At 41.8% G+C, this 22,845-nt stretch overlaps 1 protein-coding gene across 1 annotated transcript in view; it reads right to left on the bottom strand.

Annotated features, from left to right (window-relative positions):
• The window catches only part of ripor1 (RHO family interacting cell polarization regulator 1), a 104,018-nt gene extending 86,245 nt beyond the window's left edge, over positions 1–17,773 (bottom strand). Inside the window, exon 1 of the mRNA XM_030426295.1 lies at positions 17,555–17,773. The gene's annotated coding sequence lies outside the window, so the exon portion shown is untranslated. The remainder of the gene's footprint in view (positions 1–17,554) is intronic.
• Positions 17,774–22,845: the final 5,072 nt, after the last annotated feature.

Raw genomic sequence — 22,845 nt, 5'->3', positions numbered from 1 at the left:
ACCTGTCACAGATGCTGTGTACCTACGTCTGTGAGCCTACACTGTTGGGCTGGATAATGTGCATGCAGGGAAACACTGTCATTGGGTTTATCTTTCAGGGTCAAACCTACGGTGGCCCTGAAAGGTCACAGCACTGCAACTTAAGAAAACACATGCAAAAAGACAAAACACAAGCAAATTGAGAAAACATTTTCATCAATTTGACAACACATGCGCAGCATTTAGAAAACACGCTGCAAAGACCACAACACAACACATTACAAAAACGCGCTGCAAATAGACCGCAACACAACACATTACAAAAACGCGCTGCAAATAGACCGCAACGCAACACATTAGAAAAAACGCGCTGCAAAGACCGCAACACAACACATTACAAAAACGCGCTGCAAAGACCGCAACACAACACATTACAAAAACGCGCTGCAAATAGACCGCAACGCAACACATTAGAAAAAACGCGCTGCAAAGACCGCAACACAACACATTACAAAAACGCGCTGCAAATAGACCGCAACACAACGGAAGTGTTTCCAGAGGACATTGAAAAGTGACGCACATGTCCGGACATGCTTGTTGTTGACGCGGGTTTTGAGTCAGGCCACTATATAAGTATTCTCAGCATTAAGGTAAATTCGGAGAAACAGCGTATTTGCTTCCGGTTTTCAAAATAAAGGTATTAAGAAAAGTAAGCTATATATCGAACCTACATTTCAGATAAAATATGTTACATTAAAGTGTTTCATGCGCCCATGATGAATTAAAAAAAAACACTTATTATAATTTTTTTTTTTACTGCTCCAGTGTGGAGAAATGCCAAAATAAAAGTCCCATATTTATACCTGCAGATTGCATGTTTTCTTATGTTTGATATACTTTAAAAACACATTACTCAATAATTCCTGGCCATGGGTGGTACATTTGACTTCCACACATAATTGACCACAACCATACTTGATATCAAGCATTTTTACTGAACCAATGTGGAGAAATTCAACAATAAAATTCCACATTTGTACCTCCACGTGACATATTTTCATATATTTGAGCTACTGAAAAAACACATTGCTTAATAATTCACATAGAACACTACAACTATACTTGAAATCAAGCACTTTTACTGCACCACTGTGGAGAAATTCAACACTAAAAGTCCCATATTTATACCTGGAGATTGCATATTTGACCATATTTAAGCTACTGTAAAAGCTGTGTTGTTGTTTTCTGAAGTTGCAGTGCTGTGACTTTTCAGGGCCACCGTTCTTAATACCTTTATTTTGAAAACCGGAAGCAAATACGCTGTTTCTCCGCATTTACCTTAATGCTGAGAATACTTGTATAGTGGTGTGACTCAAAACCCGCGTCAACAACAAGCATGTCCGGACATGTGCGTCACTTTTCAATGTCCTCTGGAAACACTTCTGTTTGTTGCGGTCTATTTGCAGCGCGTTTTTCTAATGTGTTGTGTTGCAGTCTTTGCAGCGCGTTTTTGTGAATGTGTTGTGTTGCGGTCTATTTGCAGCTCGTTTTTGTAATGTGTTGTGTTGTGGTCTTTGCAGCGCGTTTTCTAAATGCTGCGCATGTGTTGTCAAATTGATGAAAATGTTTTCTCAATTTGCTTGTGTTTTGTCTTTTTGCATGTGTTTTCTTAAGTTGCAGTGCTGTGACCTTTCAGGGCCACCGTACAAACCTGGTGACAGGGCAGGTAAAGAGTCACACAGAGCAGATACTGAACTGATGGTTTAATTTGTGATCACAACCTGTTGATATTGTTAAACGAGTCTAGACCAAAACTGAGGTAACCACTGACTCAGCCTCAAGGAGTACAACAAGCCAAAGATGCACTGGCTTCTTGGCAAATTATCCATAGGCATACACTAATACTTTTAATAGTATTAATATGCCATTGACTGATTGATTTATTTGGCATATTTCCTGCAGGACATTTGGCAAATTACACAGGATACTGGCAAAATAAATATACCTGCTAAATTAAACCCTGCAACACACACACACACACACACACACACACACACACACACACACACACACACACACACACACGGATTTGTCATTCACTCCCTATCTGTCGCCATGGCATTGGTCCTACAGGCAAGAGAGCTAGTAGGTAATCCTCTAATAATCTCTTTCACCTGAACCACCTGCACCACCAGAGGTGGAGAAGAGGACATAGAGAGAATCAATTGCTGAGACAATCTTATCTTAGGTCAAAAAAGATCCCTAAATCACAACAGATAAGAAGAGACTGCAGTTCGGAGAAGATGAATGGGGAGAAAGATGATGAGCAGGGTTTTTCCTGCTTATCTAAACTTGAGCAACATGCTTTAGATTGAAAGACAATCTGCTGTTAAAAGACGTCTTTGGTAAAACAAGCATCATGAGGAGAAAGCAATGCTGAAGAATGATGATGAGCATTAAGGAGACAATCAGAGGAGCATTAACAATTAAATCTGTAGTTAATGCAAACTCAACCTTTCCTGTAACTGCTTTTCATAGTAGAAGCCTTCAAGGGAATAGACTACAGTAATTCACCAGTAACAGCTGTCCAGGGCCAGTGCTCAAAATAACATTAACCCTCACACCAATGACCAAACTTCCCTTAATCCCAGATGCACTTTCTGTTGGAAAGAAAGAAAGAGAAGAGCTCAGTCAGGGGCTGAAATAGATGTTCTAGTCAGTGTGATATATGGTTACTGCAGCAGCTCTGTTATTAGGAAAAGACACTGCATGAGTCACTCTGTACAGGACTCCACTGCATGGACATACACTGTGTGGTGTGTGTGTCTGAGTCAGAGGTCTTTTCAGGTAGAACTCTGAGGTTTGATAATAACAGTGATCTAACCTCTGTGTTTTTTGAAGGTTCCACCCATGTGTCTTTACAGCTGATGACTATTCTAATGTTCTTTCTTCTTTTTTTTGCAATTTGACAACAATGATCAATGTTTCACCTAAATGTTGACCAATGCTATCAAAATACTCTCAATTTTCTTAGCTATGTTATCAATGAGGGTTAGCCCCAACCCTAACCCTGAGGAAATGTAGTAACATCAGGGCTAATTTTGGAAAAAGAATGTCTTAGAAATGTGGGAACATAGGGCTGTGGGAACATGGGCATGGTCCCGTGCCGGCCCTGGGCATAGGCAGTATAGGCAAATGCTAGGGGTGCCGTCATCCGGGGGGGCACTGAAAACAGGGGGAGAAAAAAAATTATAATAATACAAATTTTTATATATATATATATATATATATATATATATATATATATATATATATATATATATATATATATAGATATAGATATATATATATATATAGATATAGATATATATATATATATATAGAGTCCTTGCCATGACGTCATATTGCTTAATTAAAAAATTATAATAATACAAATTATATATATATTTACAATTTGTATTATTATAATTTTTTTCTCCCCCTGTTTTCAGTGCCATTGCTTTTAATATCTCGAAATATTATATAAGCCCACAGCAATATGACGTCATGGCAAGGACTATTATTTAACGGAGAGGCCTTTTTTTCTGGTTCCCGGTTCTCTGCACTGTACCTGTCCTCTGTGAGGGGGGCGGGTCGGGAGGCAAGCTGCCTGAATCTGACCGCACAGAGACCCCAAGACCAAGAGAGAGATTTACTGATACTGTAGCGGAACCACAAGGTCCAAAAGACTGAAACCATCCAGCGCCCAGTGAAGGAAAAGAAGGAAAGAAGAGGAAAAGGTGAAGAAGATACAGGTACAGTAACGTCAATGTGAGGAAGTGAATGAAATTAATAGTTTAATGATTGTTGTTGGAGCAGGGTGTTAGCTTGCTAGCTTACTTTGGATGATAGCAGCATTGTTTAATAATCAGTAAATAGCTGAGTCAACATGTGTTAGTGTTACTCCACCTTAAATTCATCAGGGACGTTTGGAAAGTTTAACGTTAGACCTGTTCAGGTGTCATTTCACAGGTGTCTTTCCTGCTTGTATGTCAGTTAAAATGCTATTAGTTTTCCATCCCCTTTGTCATAGTGTAGTTGTAAACCTTTGGTTTATTGTATCAGAGTTTATGTTTGTTAAAGTTTACATTAGTGTTAAAGTGCAGTTAAAGTGTATTACTGTCAATACCCCACACCTTAGCTTTCCCATATCATTCACAGGCAAAATACATACACTGCACTTGCACTCTGGTTAGACTATATTGCTTTTCAATGACAATAAAGTTGAATGAATCTCAACACATTTTCATTCTTAGTCTATATTAGTTTTATGTATGGCACACACCAATCTGTTTTTCTTGTTTTTTTTTTTATTAAAATGTAACATGCAGTGGTCACCTATATACGGAAGAGGATTAGGGCCACATATGAATTTTCTTTTTTAGTTCTGACTTTATAGTCAGAATTCTGACTTTTTTCTCAGAATTCTGAGACTAAAGTCAGGATTCTGAGAAAAAAGTCAGAATTCTGAGAAAAAAGTCAGAAGTCTGCGCGTGAATTTATTTATTTTTTTTGTTCTGACTCTATTCTCAGAATTCTGAGAAAAAAAGTCAGGATTCTGACTTTAATCTCAGAATTCTGACTTTAAAGTCAGAACAAAAAAAAAAAAAAAAAATTCACATGTGGCCCAAATCCTCTTCCGTACATATACTTCTCTTCTCTCTTCAGATGCACTTTTAACATATTTCAGCACCAGCCCAGTGACACAGCATCAGGTGCTCCTGTCCCTCTACCTCAGCACAGCACAGTGACACAGCATCAGGACTAAAGGCTGCACCAACAGACCTGCTGACTGGACATCTCTTCTAACTGACAAAGTGAGATGAGAGCTAGTTCACAGAGGACCAGTTCAGATAAAAAACAAAAAAAAAAACAGTTACACATTTCCCAAAAACAAAGATGGGAGAGTGTCAACCTGACTTTTGTAACAGAGTCTTAGTCAATGCTGAACAAATCAAAAGAAGCTGGCTGATGTACTCAAACAGAAATGATAGCTTGCACTGCTTCTGCTGCTAAATGTTTTCTCCAAAAGAATACAGACTTAATAAGGAAGGACTAAAGGACTGGAGAAATGCAAGCCAATTGCTGAAGGTTCATGAGGATAGCCAGGAGCACAATACCCACATGGCAACATGGAAGGAGTTGAAGGTCGTTTTGCAAAGCTGCTGACAATAGATAAGCGAGAGATGGCACTTGGTGAGGCTGAGAGATAATATGTTTGCACAATGCCTTATTTATATTGTATTTTTATCACTTGTTTCTTTCCTCAGTTTTTATTTGGTGTGATATTTTTGACTTAAATAAATAAAATCTTGAGTATATACATGCAGTTACTGTGTGAGTACATGAAAATTGATTGTGATGTTGACTGCGATGCAAGAGGGCGCCGCCTAAGATTTTGCCTAGGGCACCAAATTACTCAGGGCCAGCACTGGCATTGTCCCTGTGAGTCTTCCTTCAACAATTCTGACACTTTATATTGCCAGACTTTGCTCAACATGTATTTATCAATAACAAATCCAGAGCTTGAATTAACAGGTCATCTTTTTAGGAAAAGAGCTGCTCTGCCTCACTTTCACATATATATTGCACCCTTGCAATCGCAGGTTCAAAGGTTGCAGTTTTTAGACTTATGAACTACATAGAACCTAATGGATGTTTCAATGGTAAATCAGTTTTGTCTCTCCAGTTGATTAGGTTCTCCCAGCTATTACAAACACCAGCCTCAACAGCACTGCAACTATCTAAATCTTCCTAGCTGCACCAGCACAAAATCAAAGAGCACCAATAAAATCGTCATGCAACGCTACACATTTGTACCTTGTCTTTCTTTAGCATATTTTTGATTTGAAAATAAATAAGAAATTACAATACAAAAACTAGAATTGCCGCATTGCAGTTGTATCCCTTCACTTTTGATATCCAAAAGGTCAGAGGTCAGATGCATTATGACATCATATTATGCAAAAAAATATTCTGGATACTATTCAACGCCTCAGCTCAGGAGGTGAGGCGTTGAAATGTCATATCTCCTTTTCGACATTTGCATTACAAATATTATAGTAACTAATTCTTGAATTATGGCCAAAAAAGTGTGCTGTGAGGTCATAGTGACCTTGACCTCTGACCTTTAGCCACTGGCCATTAGTACCAAATTTGGAGAAATTCCCTTAAGACATTTCTGAGACATCATGTTAGGAGACGTGAGAATATGGTGCCTTGAAACTTGGCTTCATAACACCATCGTTCTGAGTTAAAGTCATTATCTCTTATCATAACTTTTTCAAGACTGGCACGAGTGTGTGTGTGTGTGTGTGTGTGTGTGTGTGTGTGTGTGTACATACGTCTACAGTATGCCCATGTTTAAAGTTTGTGTGTGTTAATTGGATGTTTGTCCAGTTCTTAAAAGGAAGTTATTAACTTCAAAGGACCGTGTGTGTGTGTGTGTGTGTGAGAGAGAGAGAGAAAGAGAGGGGTAGAAGCCTAAGGCTGTCCAAAGAACGGACTACATGCTGGGTAAACCATGTCCAGTTGCTCTTGGGCCTCAGAGCTGGTTTATTGTCCATATGCCTCACTTTTAACTTTGCCGTTGAAGCAATACATAACTCTTGAGAATTGGTAAAAATTGAGGCAATTTGGCCTCCTGTATTGCAGTTTTTTCTCAAAAGTATTCTCAGTGTTGAACTCTAGGTTGTGTCCTAAATGGTTCATGTACTTTGCGGCCAATCGACTACTATTTCGAAAACATTTCTGAAGTCCTAATCAAGATTGAAATTTCCCAATGGTTGGGCAAAAAAAGAGGAACAACAGTTGACCTTGGACTTATAAGGTAGCAAAATCTCCCTCTCTTAAGCAACAGATGGCCAGCTGAGAGAGTATAAAATATGCAGCAACAGAGGAGACAATGTTTCTCCTCTCGCTTCTTCCTTGGATCTACACATGAGACGGAGTATGTGAGCAGCCTAAATATCTGTAAAGGACTTTAAGAAATCCACAGCAGAAATCAACAAGGAATTAAGAGCACAACGGATTAACAATTTTTACCAACCAACTGTGGATTACAATTTGAACATTGGAGTTTTTTTGTTCACACTGCTGGCTTGAGCATACAAGTAATAAAAGTTTGGATTTTGAGGAAATTTGGGGACCTCGGGTAGGGTCGTGACTTTATCACAAGGACTTGGACTTTCAGTAGGAAGGGAATGGCTTACCAGAAGGCATGGCCCCCTTAATCTCTACTACATCTAAGTATTTTCACCAGCCGCAGCTCTTTTAGATGAATCTGTATTATATAATGAATTCTTATATTTATCAATAGGTATTCTTGATAATGATCGAAAGCAATTGAGATAAGATTGAGCTGTTTGCTTTGCCCTTGCTAAAACTTTGTAATAAACCTTCAACTGTAGTTAAAGTAGAAGCTGTGGATACCACATCTTTGATAGAAGTTAAAAAAAGGTGTTAAGTGTGCAAATGTCTTAACGTTTCTTAAAGGTTAGGGTTTAGCAAAAGCACCTAAAATTTCATCCTAGTACCCTACCAAGTGCACAGATCATTTAGAGGGGGTCATGCTATGTAGGGTTAAAGTGAAATCTGAACAAATGAGTTTAGAGTCTTTAGCGGAAGATTGCGAGTGATTCCAATTTCCGGACATTGGTGGGGAGTTCTTTCCATCACTGAGGTGCCAGAACAGAGGTGTGGCGCAACCTCACTGAGCTCTCAGCAATGGTGGGACCAGTCGGCCAGCTGAAATAGTAGCCTGTGGTCTGATCAGTGTTCCAGGTGCAGCTCCATTGACGGCCTTGAAGGCCAGCACCATTGTCTTGAATCAGATGCGGGTTGCAACAGGAAGCCAGTGAAGGTCATGGAGGAGGGGGGGGTCACATGGGAAAATTTGGGTAGACTGAACATTAGGCGTGCTGCAGCATTCTGGACAAGCTTCAAAAAGGTTTAGTCGCAGAAGCTGAGAGTCCAGCCAGGAGCAAGCTGCAGTAGTCCAAATCTGCAGGATCGGGACACAGCAGCTGTGTTTGGGGCGCAGGCCAGCCCGTCGTCGAGGATTACGCCCAACATTCCTTGCAGTTGACAAAGGCACACTATGACATCCTCGGCAGCGACTGACAGGTCCATGCGAGTGCAGTTGAGGAGAGAGCGGAGGGAAGAGGGATTTCAGATTGGGGCAGGTGGTGACCTTGTGAGGTGTAGGGGTGAGGGAGATGGTGGACTTCAAGGGGAGAGAGAAAGTGACAGCATGATGGTCGGACACAGTGAGCAGGGTAACGAAGAGTGCCAAGGTACTACAGGACCTTGTAAAGACAAGGTCAAGTTGGTTCCCAGCTCGGTGGGGGGGTAAAGAGGAGGAGAGTGTAAAGTCAAATGTGGAAAGAAGTCGATGAATTCAGATGATTGCAGCTACTCTGGGTGGATGTTGAAATCACCCAGGGCAACGAGTGGTTTGCCATCATCAGGGGAGAAGCTTAGGAGGGCATCCATCTAATCAAAGAAGTCACAAATAGGTTCGGAAGGGCGACAGATCACCACAATGTTGTTGAAAGGAAGGGTGAAAGACACAGCATGAAATTTAAATGCAGATCTGGGTAGGTGGTCCAGGGGAAGGACCTGGTAGGACCAGGTGGGTGAGATGAGGAGTCCAGTTCCTCCTCCTCGACCTGTTTGTCTTGGAGAGTGTGAGAATAAGTAGGCAGTTGAGAGGGCAGCGGGAGTGGCAGCATTTTCTGGGGTGAACCAGGTCTCTGTAAGGGCCAGGAAGTAGAGAGTCTACAGGGAGGCATAGGCTGAAATGGTGTCCGCCTTCTTGACTGCAGACTGGCAGTTCCCGCCTAGTACTTTAAGTTCAGCACCAGTGGAGAATGTTGGGTTACAGAGATTGGCTGAGTTACAGCCTCGAGCAATGGGTCTTCAGTGAAATTTTCTCGGTTTGATGTCCTGACTGGCAGGGATGCGCATCGTTAACCGGTTTTGTTTGGGAACTGGTTCTGAGTCAAATGATTCTTTTGGAATCGCCACCAAAAACCCTTTACGATACCACTATCGATTTTTCCCGGGCTGCGCCGCCACTGTAAACAAACGTACCCTCCTCGCAAATTTGCGATGATGTCACACACACAAGCTGCTGCTGAGCAGAGGTGAGCTGGGCTGCTACGTGCGATGCACTGTGGAGAAATGTCGTTCCGGCAAAAATGATCCAAAGTCTGGCTGCATTTCACAAAGAAGGACAACACCTCAGGGATCGTCACCTGTAATACCTGTAAGAGGGATCTGTGCGCCAAAGGCGGTAATGCAACTGATATGTCCAAGCATTTGGCCACACAGCATGGCATTATACTCCAGCCATGCCGTGTGTTTGACGCACTTAGCAGCAGCACCACTGCTAGCACTAGCACAGCAGGTAAAATTAAACAACTGGCAAACATTGTGTGATAATGATAAAAATTAGGTTAATTTAATCAGCCCAGCCCTGCCCGTTCCTTGTTTGTTGTTCCTCTTGTTCCTCTATGGGATTATCCTTAGCCAATAGCCACTTGACTTGCGGACTCATTTTACTCATTTGAGTATTGATTATAAAGCATCGGAATCGCTAAATCCTTATCAATATACATACCTACTGACTGGGAGTGGGTAGGACTCATGGCTAAAATTGGTGGTGGAAAGTGAGTTACTTTGACTGGTGCTGTAGCGAATAGCTCATAAGTGCTCGATTTATGTCATGCAGGCTTAGCTCCGCTCTGCAATCAAGCCCATTTGCAACAGCTGACTTAGCCGAAACTGACTGATTAAACTCAGCTTCAACAGTTTCATAACAATTTACACAGAAAGTATCTCGACAACATTAATTCTTTAAACTAACCCTCCTCACAGAATGCCTACAGAACTGGATCTACAATTACTTTTTACAGCTTCTATCCCCTAGTCAAAATGTCAGTAGTGTCAGCAGTAAAGCAGACTGCCTGCACGTCTTTCAGCCGACATGACTGTGTTCCCTCACTGTCTGGTAAAGTTTTGGGAGAGCAGTAGAAAACAGTAGTTTCAAGTTTGCACAGTGCAACTTCCTGAGTTGGCTTTTAGAGATGCGAAAAAGAAATGATTTCAGGTATGTAACGTTAAGCAGAGCTAACAGAGCTAACTGGGAAGAAGCAGGGTCCCACTTCTAAATTACCAGGGTATTTTATCGGTGAATAGACTCACATACTCGCAGATACTAATGCCTGCATTTTACGCAGTATTGGCAGCATTTCCAGAACAATTCACCTTTGGTTGTAAACTACTTTTCACTATGCATTTTCTGTATTTTGAATATACTTGGATGGCACAACAAATTGGCAAGTTGCGAGTGATTTCGGACACTATCCTGGTGTTGGTTATGTACATGAAAGGTAGTTGATAAATAAATGAAAAAAGACAAGCTTGAGAATGGTGTTGAAATCTTAACCCCACTGTTTTATGGGAGGACAATCCCTGCACTCTGGTGCTGACACAGTAAACTAATCCTAAAATTGGCTTGAATAATTATAAACTGTATAAATATTGTTTATTAAAATGTAAATGTTTCCACTGTCATAAATGGAAATTCATAACACACATTAAGAAGTGCTCAGATTTTAAATAAAATCACATTTTGCGAATTTACTTGGAATCAGACCTTTTCAAGTAGTGTCAATAAGTTTATTTGGTTGACACCTTTCACATTAGTGTAGACAAATCAAGCAAACAGGGAAAACACACCAGAGTTTGTTTGAAACACACTGAACAGGTAAGGTATGTTAGCGCTCCTGGTAGCCTGCTATGTTTGTGGTGGAACTAATGCAAAGGATTAAGTGCATGTGTCCACATAGCGTTTATTTCAGACAGAAAAGCGCTGGCAGTGCACTTGGGACTGCTGGGAAGAAGCACTTGTGCACTAAGAGAAATAAACACTACACTTTGGTTTTGATTGACAGCTGCTAAGACCATGGAAACTGAGGGATGACCAAACAGCAATAACAAGTTTACAGTGCTTTAGGTGATGAAACCACAACACTCACCAGCAAGATTCAATGTACAGACAATCTACTCCAAATAGACTTTTCCGTCCCTTTCTGACAGTTTGAGAGATTTTCAACTTGAGGTGCTCAGGGCGGCCGCACAAAAAAAGGGTTCTTTTAATGAAATAAATTCTCCAGTACTGATGCTATAGCAGTTACAGATAGCTATAGATGTTGTGATTACCTTAGGCATTAATCTCTGCATCTTTGAATTGCTTGTTCTTGTTCTTGGGCGATAAAATTATCTCGATCATTTTCTATGACATGGAATGACAGGAAACAGGTTGAGAGAGAGGGGGAGTGACACGCAGCAAAGGGCCCCAGGCCAGGACTCGATTCCGGGGCTGCTGCAGCGAGGACGAAGCCTCTGCACATGGGACGCCCACTCTACCCACCGAGCTGAATGGCACCCCGATCTTGATCATTTTAATGGTAAAAATGTTCATGATAACGTTGATAAGTTTATGACATTCATTTTCGATACAGCTTTTTTTGAGACCATTTTCCTCTCCCTAGAAAAAACACTATAACCTACAAAAAGCCAATGGCACAGAAGATTAACAAATGCATGTGGTTGATACATGTTTCCACCCCCTCCAACTCACAACAACTCAAAATGAATGTGATCAGCTGTGTATCCAGCCAACATAAGAAAATGTGCGGTCCGACTAGTGAAACAGAGTGCAAGGAAACTAAGAAATTGTACCGAAGAAAAGGTCACACCACTTCACTTACTTGGAAATAGTTCGGTTACCTGATGTCTGACAAAGGACAGACCAGCTTAAGGTGCAAAATGTGTCAGCGATTACCAATCTCTTTCATCATCTCAAAAGGTACCTTCCCGAAGAGTACTCCGAAACATGAGTTTGTGCTATCATGCTAGCATCAGCCTCCCCGCAAGTAGCCAACAGACCAGCCCTACTGCTTCTACCAAAAAAAAAAAATCTGCTTCTACCAGTCAAACTTCAGTTCGACAACCAACATTTGCTGCTGCCTTTTCAGCCATTACCCTATATGAGAAGAAAACAACGCGATACAAAGACATAACAAAGGCAAATACGTACCATTACGCTAAAGATATGATGTCTATAAGCACAGTTTAAAAACAGGGCTTCAAGAAGCTAATGACGGTCACGGATGCTAAGTACACTCTGCCAAACATGAATTCCTCACACGTGCAAAGTGGAGGGTAGAGGTGGAGGAGCAGCTCAGAGATGTTGAGCACTATTTGACCACTGCTGATATGTGGTCTGGTCGCATGTCTGAACCATATCAGATCTTACAGAACAGGAAGCTTATGAAGCTATCTTATGCAGTAGCTTAACCATCCTCAACATTTACCTTTTTATTATTTTCTTTAATCAATGTTCAGTTCAGTATACTACCTTTTAAATGTTAGAGACACATTTGAAACAAGAAATTTGTTGTACATATTTATCATTTTATTTATTCAGTGTAACATAAAGCCATTTGGTTGGTTGGTTCTGTTAAATGTTTGTCATCTATTATGTGACAATAAGTACTTGTATTGTGTAAACCATAATTGACCTTCTAGGTTGTTTTGGGTTCCATCCTAATCTTAAAACTATCAATTCAACATTACCATTATTGTTAAAATATACCATCGTGATAATTATCGACATCAATCAATACAAAAATACATATCGTGATTAGGGCTGCTCGATTATGGCAAAAATCCTAATCACGATTATTTTGATTGATATTGTAATCACAATTATTAAAGACGATTATTCATTGATTTGAGAACAAGCACTTATTGAACTTTGAACTCTGGTATTTCTTTTAACATGATAAGTTTGAACTGAATAACAAGAAAAATGCAAATAGATAAGATAAAAATATATCAATAAAATGAATTAAATAATATGTTAAATAAAAAATAAACACTATCCTGGTGCGACTCGACCATAGGTCCGTTGTGGTGGCAAAATATAATGCCAATGTGTTAATCAGTTTATCGAACCCCGGGTCGCTAACGGTGTTGATAGGGCACATGTCTTTGGCAATCATGTATGTGACGGCATCCGTTATTTCTTTATGCCTGTGGGAGCTGGGTGTGGATATGCGGTGGCATTGTAAAGTGCCTTAATTGAGGACTGTGTGGCGGTGGCGGTGACTGGAGTCGAGGAGTTTTTGATTTTTGAGTTTTTTTGTTCCTTCACTGCTTGGTCATGTATTACTCTGTATGAGGATTTGAAATGGTTAAATAAATTGGTCGTGTTCCCTTGAGGTGCAGACACGGTCGCGTGACATATCTTGCACAATATCTTTGTTTGTTCCGAGTCAGACTCCTCGAAACCGAAGTGTTTCCACACCACAGAATTCGCTTTACCTTTCTTTCCGACCAAAGGCAGCATTCCTGCCATCTTCTACCGTCTTCTTCTACACGTTTTTATCCAAATACGCACCGGCGTGGCTGAAAGCGAACATTTTCTGGCGGGGGCGGAGCGGAGTGCACAGGTGGAGATGGAAGGGTTCGCTGCATTTACCACACAAGACACGGCGTGCGGCAGAATGATCATTTTATTACGATTATCTTGTTTTCATGATCGAGGGAAGCCAAAATCGAAATTAAAATTCAATTAATCGCCCAGCCCTAATCGTGATAACAATATTGCCCAGCCCTAACTTAAACGCTGGTCTACAGAGCTTACAAACTGCCTCCTTTTTGTCCAACTTTCCATCCTTCTCCTAAAATCCAAATCCTCGACCATCAATCAGTCCACAGTGCATTTAAATAGATTCAGAGGTCCGTGAATAAGTGTAGGCCTATCTTCATCTGTAAAAACTATTTCTGATTCATACAGGTAAAGTCTTACACCCCTACTACTTACCAATTAAGCAACTCAATATATGACCTATTATTTGATTCACTCCCCTTCAAGTCAATTCTCTTGACAACAACATTCAAGTTCTCTATAACTGAGTCATCTTAGACTATAAAGGGCGGGCGATCTGTCAGTTTTTTGAAAATCTTGAACCGTCAACAATCTGCTATTTCGGTGAGTCGCAGAGATTATTTTTTCCAAAGTTTACATAAACTCATTGACTACCAGATCCTTGCTTTATGAACATACTGATAAAGTGATGTAGCCAATAAGATGGCTCTGGGCAGCAAAGTATTAGTGGTTAGCACGATTAGTTAGTGGTGGTTAGTGGTTGCATTTGTTTGCTCTGGGTACTCTGGTTACATGACACATGTGCATTAGGTGAATTCTCCAGTCATTGCACTTGTCCACAGCACTGGATAAGATCTAGAGTTGGTTTCCGAGCACTGACGCTGCCCACTGCTCCCTTGGGATGGGTTAAGTCAAGTCAAATGTATTTATATAGCACATTTAGTATGACAGATGCAGACTAGATGTGCATGAAAATATAATGCTGAGTTCCAATTTTGCCATGTATCATATGTGATCTGTGACATAAATAAGACTATTCTTCTCTGCTGATTGTGCATATTACTTCATGTGGTATGTCATTGGTTGCCATATTGTAAAAAATACAGAGTGTGGCACATAAGGAGCTTTCGCCACAAAATAATCTTAAATGCAATGGTTCAAAATTGAGAAGGACGATCATAAATTCCTCAGCCCTGTGAATAACTGGCGACTTGTCCAGCGTGTATCCAGCCGCCCGTCCAATGTACCAAATTGCTATAGTCTAACAAAACATGTCTAATTTTTACTAAAAGTACACGGATATGGCTCAAAATTTGTAACAGCATCCTTTACGTTGCATCTTGCTTCATGGATTAATATAATACATGTTGAATAAAATGAGTCAGATGAGTGAGTCCAATTCAGTGTTTGCCCTCTGCTCTGTATCGGTTTCGTGCAGCTCGTTAGCTCCAGCCTGATTATTGGCTGAATTAGGTCTTTTAACAGTCACAGAGCTGCAGTGGCACAATGGACTTACTGTTCAGTTGGCTCTGAGAGAGAAACACAGAGTGTGATTGTGGGTAGGAAGGAGGATTCCCACAGTCAGGCTGAACAAGTTTGTTTTTTTCACCTGTGACAGCCACATTTGGATTCCATGACCTTCCCGCTTGGGACACAGTCAAACAGGACTCTGTGGCTGAGTACTACTGCAGTGTATTACAAAGCTATGCCAAGAATGTTGTCACTCCAGCTGATAACAGATAGCTTGTTGAATGTCATAATATAGGGTGGGAAGATATGATTAATAATTTAAATATTTAATTAGTCTAAAAATGTCAAGGTTTATGACAGAAGTCTGTCACAAGATACAAAAACCCTAAAGTGGTGTATTCTTATTGCTCATTATATCTTCATCAATGTTTTTTTTTTTCATCACAAACACTCAGTGAGTTAAAGTTTTTTGCCGGTGACAGACATTGCTTTGTGGGCCATTTCTCTTTATTTAGTTGAGTGAGGGACCTCTATAGTTATCAGACTGTCAGACCAACACGCCCTCGTTACACACAGCCAGCCTATCCATTCTTGTATTGGTGAACTGAACCAGTGAATGGATAGGCTGGCTGTGCATAACGAGGGCGTTACTACTACTGATCTGCTACTACCTCCGAAGGCGAAATTTCACCCCTTGCCGCCTCTGCGAGATTCACACAGATAGTGGATTCAGAGAATTGGTGCGGCATCCCCGCATCCAAACAGCAGTGTGAATGGGGCAAGAGACGAGTGAGCTGGAGACAACAGAGAAATATAACTACATATCATAACTACATAACAACTACAAAGCACCAAGTTTTTGACCAAACATACCCACTCAAGTCTGAACTGAGGTCACATATAGGAAGTCACAGAGCCCAATATGAACAACAGAAAGTGGAGGAGTGGATACGAGGGAAAGAAGGAAACTATAAAGTGTTTAGTTTTAAAGATGGGCTGAGATCAATCTGTTGTGAAACTGCTTGAGACTGTTATGATGTGAAATATTAACAAAGAAAAGGGAAACTCAAGCTGCTGCTACACTTCATTATATTTTTCAAAAATTAGGTGGCCTACTTTGAGATGCACAATTTTTATAAAGCTATTTTATTTACTTTCAGTATTTTACTTAAATGCAGCCCCTCTTTTCCTTAAAGAGAGAATACAATAATACATATAGAGTTATCTGTCTAATTAATGTTAAGTAACAAAAAATACTGTCAACATATTTTTGAATTGTTCTTTCTTTATTTGATTTTGCAAAACACTTAATCATAACATAAGTTAGACATTATGATGTTCTCGACCTTTGCTTAAGGGAATTTTCTCTAACTGGACCTATTTGAATTTTAGTTGAACACCCCTGCTCTAGAGGGACCTGTGCTCACAGCCCAGCACCACACTGCTCAATTGGCATTTGAAAGAGAACACCAGAATTGGCAGGTCAGGTTTATCAAGATCAGATGTGTGATTAAAGTGTTCCCTGAAGGATTTGGAACATCTGCCTTCCAAAGACTGGGACATATTGGTGAGAAGTCAACGGTCATCATAACAAATATAGTCCTTTTTCGATAAATGTGATCCGCCCAAATTTGTTTTCATTTTGACTATAAAGAAATTAAATGTTTGATTGGTTGTATTACTGTTAATGGTTTTACTTAACCTTATTTAATTTACATAGTTAAATGCAATGCTTTGTGTGAGTGAATGAGACACTAATCAGACAGAAAAGTTGTAAAATTGCATTCCATTTACCATCCTCCATTTTAATGGAATATCATTTAGTAACTTAGAAGTAAAGTGTAACATAGCATAATGTCTGACACAGAAACAACTAAAAATGACAGTGTTTGCCCTATATCGCTAAAATGGTCCTAACACACACACACACACACACACACACACACACACACACACACACACAGAGCGTACTTAAAACAATAATTTCAACATTTAAAAGGTGCAACCCTTTGCTTCTTAATGGCTTTTCTACACAAAGATGTATTGTACACGTGCACGCAGGCTGCACGGCTCACAACATGGACACTGTCCTTTACCACACACACACTAACAGGAGCACGCGCCTATATAGTGGTGCGGTTTGGTATATTCGCCACGCACTGTGCACACAACAGCACCCTTTAACTGAAAACTTAGCCCTTATGGATATTCTACAATACTTGATACCACTCACAAATACTTGATGTGTGTTCTCCTCAGGACATTGCAAAATGCTCTTAGAAGCAGACCAACAAGGTGTCATTCCAGTGAAACCGCTCGAGCTAGAACTACTGCAGAATTAAAAGGTTTGTAAGTTCGGTTTGGCACGGTGCTTCCTCCACACAGCACAGAGGGGACGGGACATGCCAGGTTGATAGGGCTAGACTGCCGCAGAAAGAAGCGGTAAGAGAAAAGCCGCTGAACTAGACAGAGAAGATGTAAGCTAAATCCCGCACAGAAATAGGAGGAGAACGATGACTAACCCCGAGAAGACAGCGGGGTTAAAAAACCAGGTATGAGACATGAGGACAGAGATTTACAAGCAAAACATTTGAAGCAACATACATGACTGCTGCGGTGTTCTGACTCCTCTCCCCACACAGCTGACACAAATCTGCTCTTGTCCCAATTATACGAGCGAAAAATCCGGAGTGGAATAAACAAGAGTAGATAGTTTCGAGCAGTTGCTCTCTCAGTCCATCGGTGTCGTTAACGGTAAAGACTATCCTCTACGCTCGTCCACTGGCCAGCTCTCTTCCATTCAGCCAGCAGTGCAGTGTTCACTTCAACAACGTCAAGCACCCGGCATTTCATGTGTAAACTTCCTGTTGACACTTTCAAGTTAAAATACAGTTTGGTCATCAGAGAGTCAATGTTCCGGTGGACCCAGTTTGACCTAAAAACTCTGTATGTAAGTGAATGGAGAGACAAATCCTGTATGAATTGTGTTATGTCTCAATTTGTCATCAAACTAATGAAATATCAGACTACATCAAAATAAAGACTACAGAACCAACATGCTCATTAGTGACATCATCCTGTTGAACTCTCACCAAAACGCATAACTTAACATGGTAGAGCTGCTCTGTTAGCAGCTCACAGAACTGACTTACTCTCCTATCTGAGCCCAGTTGGCTCCATGTTGGTGTTGGTGACGTGAGTTGATGAGACGATGTAGTTCACTAACCACTTTAGCACAACACTACATGAGTTTTTACTTAATTTACAACAAACTGACAATTTATTGACCTAGAAAATTATCTTTTACATTGACAAACATAAGTGTGATTCATGACACAATTTAAACAGTATCAATCAATGATTTATCTCTCTTATTCACCATCATTCATATTTATTTTCCAAAATAAGATCCCATCAGGGAACCTGAACAGAGCATTACTTTGGCATTCTACAGGCTAAACCACTTCACTGAATAGCCACTTTACATCTGGCTATATGCACCAAAAGCCATTTGTACATTTAAATGTTAGAAGGCTATTTCCTGCAGAGCCAATGTGGCGATGGAGAGAATACAAAATGTAGAGGCCTGGTATTGCTACTACATGAAGTGCAATATAAAATTGATTCTTGTGTTTTGATTAATTTGTGGGCACAAGATAAATGTTTATCAAGCAGCAACCTACAGGGCTGAAAATATGATCCAACCTGGAAGTACTAAAAGCAGCAGTTCCTCAAATGTAAACTTGAGGTTGGCTCCAAAAGAGAGTCAATCCCCATAGAAGCCCATAAACATGTTTATAGCCTGTTCATAGCACAATTTTGCTCTCTATTGCTCATTTCCTGTTTATAGTAACTGTACGAGGGGTGGATTTTTATATAACTCACCCCTATAATTTACGTTGACAATAAGACAATAAAATAATTTTAAAAAATTGACACGAAATGTGTGCGTCGACACGTCATATTTATTATTGTTATTATTATATATCAGACTTTAAGTAACGCATAATTAAGGTTGTGGTCACTTTGATTAATGGCTAGCCAGGAGATGTCTGCTGGGCTTCAACTCAGTTAATTCCAGCAACTGAACTTGACCTCACAGCTGTGTTTGTGGTGTTGGTCCCTTTTGGAAAAGTGTTTATGCTAATATCAGACAAATATGGCTTGCTGTGCGGTCATGTGTACTGACAGACCAGAGCCAAGGGACAGATTAATGAGGATTAATGAGTCACTGTCATGGCGATGGACATGCTCCTGTTTTATCTCACACATGTTTTATTGTGTCCTTCACCCTTGTGTCTGGACTGTGGGTATAGTCTACTCCACTGGCTTCCAGCACTGCTCTGTTGCCTGCCATTCACCTTATCACCTCCAATATATAAACCTCAGTTTAAACTTCCACTCTTCGCTGGATCATTGTCATTGTCATTGATCATTTATACTTACATTTAGGGGTGCAACGTTTAGTCGACGTAATCGATTACGACGAAATAAAAATGTGTCGACACGAAATTTGTGCGTCGACGCATCATATTTATTATTGTTATTATTATTTATCATCATTTTTAAAAAAAAGATTTGAGCCGGAGCGAATCGCTTTAGCACTGCTACTAGAATGTGCACCACAGTGTGTCATAGAAGAAGAAGACAGTTCCTCAGAAGAAGAAGAATATGAATGATGGCTGAACATGTTGAGGAGAGCAGGGGGGTTTTCCAGAAAGGAGGTTCAACAAACTCTGAGCCTAACCCTGAACTCTGAGTTGACTTACCCTGTGAAGTGAAACTCTGAGTTTTCAGTTCCAGAACAACTGATCTGAGTTAGGTAAATCGACTCTGAGCTTGTTAACTATGAGTTGAGCTCGTGCCTGACAACCAGTAAAAAGCCATCATCAATGGAGCTCCGATACAGTGATTCACCATGGCAACGGGAGAAAACAGTAAGCAGACATTTTCTGGGAAAAAAAGTAACACGGCTGCGGCCGTAATAAAAATCATGGACAGAGTTTTAGATGCGGTCGTCTTTTCATTTTGGATTTAACATCACTTTTTTATATTAGCCTTTGAGGAAGTGGTTGAATGTTGTTAAATGTTTTGTATTATTTTATTTTAGGCTATTTTCATCCTGCCAAGTAGTTGAACATGAAGTGGTGCCCACCTCCACCTCCACCACGCCCGACAGAGGCAGAGGAGATGGTCCTGAGTCAGGTCACTGGGTGAGGCTGAGGGCGTCACTCACCCCCAGGACCCAACATTAGAGGCAGACACACACTTACTGTCTACAGATTGAACTAAAAGTCATTTAATCTTACACTCAATGTGGCTAAAAACACGGACTTTGAAATTACGTTGTTGGAAAAAATACAATACTGATGGTAGAAAGCCAAATGAAATGTGAGTTATTGATCTTTTTCTGGCTGCTGAAAGGTGATTGATTAACCTGCAAAGTGATTTTTAAAAAAAAAAGAAAAAAACGAAGAGGATTGTTCAGATCTGAGAGCACGTCAGCGATGACGTGTAGCCTGATATTCGCTGTGCAGCCGGAGAATATAAATGACGGGCTGATGAGAAGCGGTCTGCTGTTCGGTTCAGTCCTCGTCAGGGAGTGAGAGCTCATCTAAATAAATCTAAATTCTCCTCCTGGTATGATCGGACTGAGAAGGGAAGGACAGCCGCTGTCAGACAGCTCCGTCAGACTCAGGGTTTCTTCAGGTAAACCTGCCAGTGAGCAGGTTATGTTCACAGAGTAAGTTACCGCATTAACAGACCCAGAGCTTAAGTTACCTCTCTTTCTGGAACTGAAAACTCAGAGTTTCTCTCATCTCAGGGTTAACAAACTCAGAGTTTTCACAAAACCCGCTTTCTGGAATACCCCCCAGGAAAGCGAAACCAAACACGTCCAAAGTTTGGGAACATTTTCGGGCGGTAACCTCCCATCTTCAATATATGACATTAAATTTACATGTCACTCTGTAGTAGAGCTCAGATCGAGCCCAAAAACATCAAACCCGACCCGACCCCGTGCACGTTGAGTCCTGGCCCGCCCAGCCAGCCCAGCCTCAGTAACGAGTAATCTACCACGTTAATATTTCCAAACCAGATTAAAGTTACTTATATAATATTCGTCTGAGACGTCCACCTCCATCCCGTCACCCCCGACTGTAGGGAATGTGTCATCCCCGTCAGAGAGGGGATATCCTAGTACCCCTCTTCAGCATTGGACTCGTCATCCGATGGTTCTGATCGATGGAATGGCTGGGGTCTGTCTTTGGTCTGGGGATCTAACCGGTTCTGGTGGGTTGATTGGGGTGGTGCTGATGAAAGTCCCTGATGAGGTGGTGATACAATATGTGTCTGGCAGGGACCCAGGATCTCTCCTCGGGGCTGTATCCCTCCCATACCACCAGGTATTGGAGACCCCTCCCCCGTCGGCGGGACTGCAGGAGACAGCGGACCGTGTAGGTGAGGCCTCCATCGATGAAACGAGGAGATGGAGGAGATGGGGTGGCGGGAACCAGGGCACTCTCTCGGACCGGCTTGATTCTGAAGATGTCGAATGTGGGATGGACGCGCATGGATCTGGGGAGTTTGAGTCTCACCGCTGTCGGGATGATGATCTTGACAACATCGAAGGGACCAATGAAGCGAGGGGCCAGCTTCTTTCACTCCACCCTCAGGGAAAGGTCACAGGTGGAGAGCCATACCTTTTGACCTAGCTGATATTCAGGAGCCTGGGAGCGGTGGCAGTTGGAGGCAGATGCATAGCGACCAGCGGCTTTGAGGAGGGCAGCTCGAGCTCGGATCCAGGTGAGAGACTGATGAAAGACTGGCAGTAGCCCCCAGGAGCGAGCAGAATTCTCTCCAGAAAACAGAGGCGAATTGGGGTCCTCGATCAGAAACCACATCCACTGGGATGCCATGGAGACGGACCACATGCTTCAGCAACAGTTTAGCAGTCCCCTTGGCTGAAGGGAGCTTTGGCAGGGGCACGAAGTGGGCCATCTTGCTGAACCTGAATGGTGGTGTTGCTACTGGAAGGTGGTAGACTGGTTACGAAGTCCATGGAAATGTGTGACCAAGGACGATGAGGTACCGGTAGTGGGTGCAGAAGACCAGCAGGAGCTTGGAGCATAGATTTAAGTTGGTTGCAGGTTGGGCAAGCGTTGACGAAGCTCCGAGTATCCTCAGCCAGAGTGGACCACCAGAAGCAACGCTACATGACCTCCTTAGTCCGCTGGATCCCAGGGTGACAGGTGAGTTTGGAGCTGTGAGCCCACTGGAGGACCTCGGATCGGAGGTCTGGTGGAACATACAGGCGTTCGGGTGTACAGGAACTGGGTCCGGGCTGGTCCTGGTCCTGGTCCGGGCTGGTCCTGGATGGCGCCTCTCCTCCACCTCCCAGGTTAAAATGGCGATGAGACGTGAGGCTGGAAGAATGTATCGGGTTCGCCAGCCTCCCTTTCCTCTTCCTGGAACTGCCGGGACAAGGCATCAGGTTTGATGTTGCGGGACCCCGGCCGTTATGAGAGGGAGAAGTTGAATCTGGTCAGGAAGAATGACCACCGGGCCTGGAGGGAGTTCAGTCTTTTGGCTGACTGGATGTACTCAAGGTTTTTGTGATCACACCAGGAATGGAAGTTTGGTCCCCTCTAACCAATGTCGCAAATCCTCAAGAGCCAACTTCACTGCTAGTAACTCTCTGTTACCAATATCATAGTTTCTGTCTTTCCTGCGTCGGAGGCATCCACCTCGACCATGAACTGTTGTTCGGGGTCAGGCATTACAAGGATGGGTGCCGAGGGAAGACGTGTTTTCAGGGACCGAAAAGCCTCATTGGCGGCCGAAGACCACCGGAAGGGCACTTTGGAGGAGGTGAGGGTCGTGAGTGGGGGGCTGCC

The sequence above is a fragment of the Sparus aurata genome, chromosome 8 (assembly GCF_900880675.1).
Source record: "Sparus aurata chromosome 8, fSpaAur1.1, whole genome shotgun sequence".
Lineage (NCBI taxonomy): Eukaryota > Metazoa > Chordata > Actinopteri > Spariformes > Sparidae > Sparus > Sparus aurata.
This window is presented reverse-complemented; position numbering and strand designations above follow the sequence as displayed.